Source organism: Oncorhynchus mykiss, chromosome 18 (assembly GCF_057628025.1).
Source record: "Oncorhynchus mykiss isolate SJ-2025 chromosome 18, ASM5762802v1, whole genome shotgun sequence".
NCBI classification, from domain to species: domain Eukaryota; kingdom Metazoa; phylum Chordata; class Actinopteri; order Salmoniformes; family Salmonidae; genus Oncorhynchus; species Oncorhynchus mykiss.
In genome coordinates this window covers 10,187,501-10,195,000 of record NC_143039.1, presented here as the reverse complement: position 1 = coordinate 10,195,000, position 7,500 = coordinate 10,187,501, and the positions used below count along the sequence as shown (strand labels likewise).

At 52.8% G+C, this 7,500-nt stretch overlaps 1 protein-coding gene across 1 annotated transcript in view; it reads right to left on the bottom strand.

The window, feature by feature from the left end:
• Positions 1–7,500, bottom strand: part of diaph3 (diaphanous related formin 3) — a 711,417-nt gene that overhangs the window by 429,043 nt on the left and 274,874 nt on the right. The gene's annotated exons all lie outside the window — the stretch shown is intronic.

The window sequence follows — 7,500 nt, the reverse complement described above, 5'->3', positions numbered from 1 at the left end:
TCTGTTACTAGTCCTGTAACGTTCCCGCTGCGGAGAGAGACCGGGTCTGTTACTAGTCCTGTAACGTTCCCTCTGCGGAGAGAGACCGGGTCTGTTACTAGTCCTGTAACGTTCCCGCTGCGGAGAGAGACCTGGTCTGTTACTAGTCCTGTAACGTTCCCTCTGCGGAGAGAGACCGGGTCTGTTACTAGTCCTGTAACGTTCCCGCTGCGGAGAGAGACCGGGTCTGTTACTAGTCCTGTAACGTTCCCTCTGCGGAGAGAGACCGGGTCTGTTACTAGTCCTGTAACGTTCCCTCTGCGGAGAGAGACCGGGTCTGTTACTAGTCCTGTAACGTTCCTTCTGCGGAGAGAGACCGGGTCTGTTACTAGTCCTGTAACGTTCCCGCTGCGGAGAGAGACCGGGTCTGTTACTAGTCCTGTAACGTTCCCGCTGCGGAGAGAGACCGGGTCTGTTACTAGTCCTGTAACGTTCCCTCTGCGGAGAGAGACCGGGTCTGTTACTAGTCCTGTAACGTTCCCGCTGCGGAGAGAGACCGGGTCTGTTACTAGTCCTGTAACGTTCCCGCTGCGGAGAGAGACCGGGTCTGTTACTAGTCCTGTAACGTTCCCTCTGCGGAGAGAGACCGGGTCTGTTACTAGTCCTGTAACGTTCCCTCTGCGGAGAGAGACCGGGTCTGTTACTAGTCCTGTAACGTTCCCTCTGCGGAGAGAGACCGGGTCTGTTACTAGTCCTGTAACGTTCCTTCTGCGGAGAGAGACCGGGTCTGTTACTAGTCCTGTAACGTTCCCTCTGCGGAGAGAGACCGGGTCTGTTACTAGTCCTGTAACGTTCCCTCTGCGGAGAGAGACCGGGTCTGTTACTAGTCCTGTAACGTTCCTTCTGCGGAGAGAGACCGGGTCTGTTACTAGTCCTGTAACGTTCCCTCTGCGGAGAGAGACCGGGTCTGTTACTAGTCCTGTAACGTTCCCTCTGCGGAGAGAGACCGGGTCTGTTACTAGTCCTGTAACGTTCCTTCTGCGGAGAGAGACCGGGTCTGTTACTAGTCCTGTAACGTTCCCTCTGCGGAGAGAGACCGGGTCTGTTACTAGTCCTGTAACGTTCCTTCTGCGGAGAGAGACCGGGTCTGTTACTAGTCCTGTAACGTTCCCTCTGCGGAGAGAGACCGGGTCTGTTACTAGTCCTGTAACGTTCCTTCTGCGGAGAGAGACCGGGTCTGTTACTAGTCCTGTAACGTTCCCTCTGCGGAGAGAGACCGGGTCTGTTACTAGTCCTGTAACGTTCCTTCTGCGGAGAGAGACCGGGTCTGTTACTAGTCCTGTAACGTTCCCTCTGCGGAGAGAGACCGGGTCTGTTACTAGTCCTGTAACGTTCCCTCTGCGGAGAGAGACCGGGTCTGTTACTAGTCCTGTAACGATCCCTCTGCGGAGAGAGACCGGGTCTGTTACTAGTCCTGTAACGTTCCCGCTGCGGAGAGAGACCGGGTCTGTTACTAGTCCTGTAACGTTCCCTCTGCGGAGAGAGACCGGGTCTGTTACTAGTCCTGTAACGTTCCCTCTGCGGAGAGAGACCGGGTCTGTTACTAGTCCTGTAACGTTCCCTCTGCGGAGAGAGACCGGGTCTGTTACTAGTCCTGTAACGTGATCCCTCTGCGGAGAGAGACCGGGTCTGTTACTAGTCCTGTAACGTTCCCTCTGCGGAGAGAGACCGGGTCTGTTACTAGTCCTGTAACGTGATCCCTCTGCGGAGAGAGACCGGGTCTGTTACTAGTCCTGTAACGTTCCCTCTGCGGAGAGAGACCGGGTCTGTTACTAGTCCTGTAACGTTCCCTCTGCGGAGAGAGACCGGGTCTGTTACTAGTCCTGTAACGTTCCCTCTGCGGAGAGAGACCGGGTCTGTTACTAGTCCTGTAACGTTCCCTCTGCGGAGAGAGACCGGGTCTGTTACTAGTCCTGTAACGTTCCCTCTGCGGAGAGAGACCGGGTCTGTTACTAGTCCTGTAACGTTCCCTCTGCGGAGAGAGACCGGGTCTGTTACTAGTCCTGTAACGTTCCCTCTGCGGAGAGAGACCGGGTCTGTTACTAGTCCTGTAACGTTCCCTCTGCGGAGAGAGACCGGGTCTGTTACTAGTCCTGTAACGTTCCCTCTGCGGAGAGAGACCGGGTCTGTTACTAGTCCTGTAACGTTCCCTCTGCGGAGAGAGACCGGGTCTGTTACTAGTCCTGTAACGTTCCCTCTGCGGAGAGAGACCGGGTCTGTTACTAGTCCTGTAACGTTCCCTCTGCGGAGAGAGACCGGGTCTGTTACTAGTCCTGTAACGTTCCCGCTGCGGAGAGAGACCGGGTCTGTTACTAGTCCTGTAACGTTCCCGCTGCGGAGAGAGACCGGGTCTGTTACTAGTCCTGTAACGTTCCCTCTGCGGAGAGAGACCGGGTCTGTTACTAGTCCTGTAACGTTCCCGCTGCGGAGAGAGACCGGGTCTGTTACTAGTCCTGTAACGTTCCCGCTGCGGAGAGAGACCGGGTCTGTTACTAGTCCTGTAACGTTCCCTCTGCGGAGAGAGACCGGGTCTGTTACTAGTCCTGTAACGTTCCCTCTGCGGAGAGAGACCGGGTCTGTTACTAGTCCTGTAACGTTCCTTCTGCGGAGAGAGACCGGGTCTGTTACTAGTCCTGTAACGTTCCCGCTGCGGAGAGAGACCGGGTCTGTTACTAGTCCTGTAACGTTCCCGCTGCGGAGAGAGACCGGGTCTGTTACTAGTCCTGTAACGTTCCCTCTGCGGAGAGAGACCGGGTCTGTTACTAGTCCTGTAACGTTCCCGCTGCGGAGAGAGACCGGGTCTGTTACTAGTCCTGTAACGTTCCCTCTGCGGAGAGAGACCGGGTCTGTTACTAGTCCTGTAACGTTCCCGCTGCGGAGAGAGACCGGGTCTGTTACTAGTCCTGTAACGTTCCCGCTGCGGAGAGAGACCGGGTCTGTTACTAGTCCTGTAACGTTCCCTCTGCGGAGAGAGACCGGGTCTGTTACTAGTCCTGTAACGTTCCCTCTGCGGAGAGAGACCGGGTCTGTTACTAGTCCTGTAACGTTCCTTCTGCGGAGAGAGACCGGGTCTGTTACTAGTCCTGTAACGTTCCCGCTGCGGAGAGAGACCGGGTCTGTTACTAGTCCTGTAACGTTCCCGCTGCGGAGAGAGACCGGGTCTGTTACTAGTCCTGTAACGTTCCCTCTGCGGAGAGAGACCGGGTCTGTTACTAGTCCTGTAACGTTCCCGCTGCGGAGAGAGACCGGGTCTGTTACTAGTCCTGTAACGTTCCCGCTGCGGAGAGAGACCGGGTCTGTTACTAGTCCTGTAACGTTCCCTCTGCGGAGAGAGACCGGGTCTGTTACTAGTCCTGTAACGTTCCCTCTGCGGAGAGAGACCGGGTCTGTTACTAGTCCTGTAACGTTCCTTCTGCGGAGAGAGACCGGGTCTGTTACTAGTCCTGTAACGTTCCCTCTGCGGAGAGAGACCGGGTCTGTTACTAGTCCTGTAACGTTCCCTCTGCGGAGAGAGACCGGGTCTGTTACTAGTCCTGTAACGTTCCTTCTGCGGAGAGAGACCGGGTCTGTTACTAGTCCTGTAACGTTCCCTCTGCGGAGAGAGACCGGGTCTGTTACTAGTCCTGTAACGTTCCCTCTGCGGAGAGAGACCGGGTCTGTTACTAGTCCTGTAACGTTCCTTCTGCGGAGAGAGACCGGGTCTGTTACTAGTCCTGTAACATTCCCTCTGCGGAGAGAGACCGGGTCTGTTACTAGTCCTGTAACGTTCCTTCTGCGGAGAGAGACCGGGTCTGTTACTAGTCCTGTAACGTTCCCTCTGCGGAGAGAGACCGGGTCTGTTACTAGTCCTGTAACGTTCCTTCTGCGGAGAGAGACCGGGTCTGTTACTAGTCCTGTAACGTTCCCTCTGCGGAGAGAGACCGGGTCTGTTACTAGTCCTGTAACGTTCCTTCTGCGGAGAGAGACCGGGTCTGTTACTAGTCCTGTAATGTTCCCTCTGCGGAGAGAGACCGGGTCTGTTACTAGTCCTGTAACGTTCCCTCTGCGGAGAGAGACCGGGTCTGTTACTAGTCCTGTAACGTTCCCTCTGCGGAGAGAGACCGGGTCTGTTACTAGTCCTGTAACGATCCCTCTGCGGAGAGAGACCGGGTCTGTTACTAGTCCTGTAACGTTCCCGCTGCGGAGAGAGACCGGGTCTGTTACTAGTCCTGTAACGTTCCCTCTGCGGAGAGAGACCGGGTCTGTTACTAGTCCTGTAACGTTCCCTCTGCGGAGAGAGACCGGGTCTGTTACTAGTCCTGTAACGTTCCCTCTGCGGAGAGAGACCGGGTCTGTTACTAGTCCTGTAACGTGATCCCTCTGCGGAGAGAGACTGGGTCTGTTACTAGTCCTGTAACGTTCCCTCTGCGGAGAGAGACCGGGTCTGTTACTAGTCCTGTAACGTGATCCCTCTGCGGAGAGAGACCGGGTCTGTTACTAGTCCTGTAACGTTCCCTCTGCGGAGAGACCGGGTCTGTTACTAGTCCTGTAACGTTCCCTCTGCGGAGAGAGACCGGGTCTGTTACTAGTCCTGTAACGTTCCCTCTGCGGAGAGAGACCGGGTCTGTTACTAGTCCTGTAACGTTCCCTCTGCGGAGAGAGACCGGGTCTGTTACTAGTCCTGTAACGTTCCCTCTGCGGAGAGAGACCGGGTCTGTTACTAGTCCTGTAACGTTCCCTCTGCGGAGAGAGACCGGGTCTGTTACTAGTCCTGTAACGTTCCCTCTGCGGAGAGAGACCGGGTCTGTTACTAGTCCTGTAACGTTCCCTCTGCGGAGAGAGACCGGGTCTGTTACTAGTCCTGTAACGTTCCCTCTGCGGAGAGAGACCGGGTCTGTTACTAGTCCTGTAACGTTCCCTCTGCGGAGAGAGACCGGGTCTGTTACTAGTCCTGTAACGTTCCCTCTGCGGAGAGAGACCGGGTCTGTTACTAGTCCTGTAACGTTCCCTCTGCGGAGAGAGACCGGGTCTGTTACTAGTCCTGTAACGTTCCCTCTGCGGAGAGAGACCGGGTCTGTTACTAGTCCTGTAACGTTCCCTCTGTGGAGAGAGACCGGGTCTGTTACTAGTCCTGTAACGTTCCCTCTGCAGAGAGAGACCGGGTCTGTTACTAGTCCTGTAATGTTCCCTCTGCGGAGAGAGACCGGGTCTGTTACTAGTCCTGTAACGTTCCCTCTGCGGAGAGAGACCGGGTCTGTTACTAGTCCTGTAACGTTCCCTCTGCGGAGAGAGACCGGGTCTGTTACTAGTCCTGTAATGTTCCCTCTGCGGAGAGAGACCGGGTCTGTTACTAGTCCTGTAACGTTCCCTCTGCGGAGAGAGACCGGGTCTGTTACTAGTCCTGTAACGTTCCCGCTGCGGAGAGAGACCGGGTCTGTTACTAGTCCTGTAACGTGATCCCTCTGCGGAGAGAGACCGGGTCTGTTACTAGTCCTGTAACGTTCCCTCTGCGGAGAGAGACCGGGTCTGTTACTAGTCCTGTAACGTTCCCTCTGCGGAGAGAGACCGGGTCTGTTACTAGTCCTGTAACGTTCCCTCTGCGGAGAGAGACCGGGTCTGTTACTAGTCCTGTAACGTTCCCTCTGCGGAGAGAGAGACCGGGTCTGTTACTAGTCCTGTAACGTTCCCTCTGCGGAGAGAGACCGGGTCTGTTACTAGTCCTGTAACGTTCCCTCTGTGGAGAGAGACCGGGTCTGTTACTAGTCCTGTAACGTTCCCTCTGCGGAGAGAGACCGGGTCTGTTACTAGTCCTGTAACGTTCCTTCTGCGGAGAGAGACCGGGTCTGTTACTAGTCCTGTAACGTTCCCTCTGCGGAGAGAGACCGGGTCTGTTACTAGTCCTGTAACGTTCCCTCTGCGGAGAGAGACCGGGTCTGTTACTAGTCCTGTAACGTTCCCTCTGCGGAGAGAGACCGGGTCTGTTACTAGTCCTGTAACGTCCCCTCTGTGGAGAGAGACCGGGTCTGTTACTAGTCCTGTAACGTTCACTCTGCAGAGAGAGACCGGGTCTGTTACTAGTCCTGTAACGTTCCCTCTGCGGAGAGAGACCGGGTCTGTTACAAGTCCTGTAACGTGATCCATTCGCTCCCTGTGAAGTTATTATGGACAGAAGGTACAGACGACTGAACAGTCAAATACCTGGAAGGTCCCACAGGATCTCTGTGACTTCCTACATCCATCTCCTCCGACTGCACAGCACAGAGACGTGTGATGGTCCATAACCTCATCACCTACTGAAGGGTTGGAAACATCTCTCTCTGAATCACCTCTAATGATGCATTCATGAAATACATAGGAGGTTCAAAGATTGATAAATCTATGTCATGTTGTAGATTATTCTCTCTCTCTCTCTCTCTTTCTCTCCCCTCTCACTCCTTCCTCTCCATGTCTCTCTTGATGTTTACCATGGGGCACTTTGTACCTTACATTTTACCAGACGAGACAGTAATAATCTACAGAACGTCTACGTGGATGAAGGAACATCTTACCAGACAGTAATAATCTACAGAACATCTTACCAGACAGTAGTAATCTACAGAACATCTTACCAGACAGTAATAATCTACAGAACATCTACGTGGATGAAGGAACATCTTACCAGACAGTAGTAATCTACAGAACATCTTACCAGACAGTAGTAATCTACAGAACATCTTCCCAGACAGTAGTAATCTACAGAACATCTACGTGGATGAAGGAACATCTTACCAGACAGTAGTAATCTACAGAACATCTTACCAGACAGTAGTAATCTACAGAACATCTTCCCAGACAGTAGTAATCTACAGAACATCTTCCCAGACAGTAATAATCTACAGAACATCTTACCAGACAGTAGTAATCTACAGAACATCTTACCAGACAGTAGTAATCTACAGAACATCTACGTGGATGAAGGGACATCTTACCAGACAGTAGTAATCTACAGAACGTCTACGTGGATGAAGGAACATCTTCCCAGACAGTAATAATCTACAGAACATCTACGTGGATGAAGGAACATCTTCCCAGACAGTAGTAATCTACAGAACATCTACCCAGACAGTAGTAATCTACAGAACGTCTACGTGGATGAAGGAACATCTTACCAGACAGTAGTAATCTACAGAACATCTTCCCAGACAGTAATAATCTACAGAACGTCTACGTGGATGAAGGAACATCTTACCAGACAGTAGTAATCTACAGAACGTCTACGTGGATGAAGGAACATCTTACCAGACAGTAATAATCTACAGAACGTCTACGTGGATGAAGGAACATCTTACCAGACAGTAATAATCTACAGAACGTCTACGTGGATGAAGGAACATCTTACCAGACAGTACTAATCTACAGAACGTCTACGTGGATGAAGGAACATCTTACCAGACAGTAATAATCTACAGAACATCTACGTGGATGAAGGAACATCTTACCAGA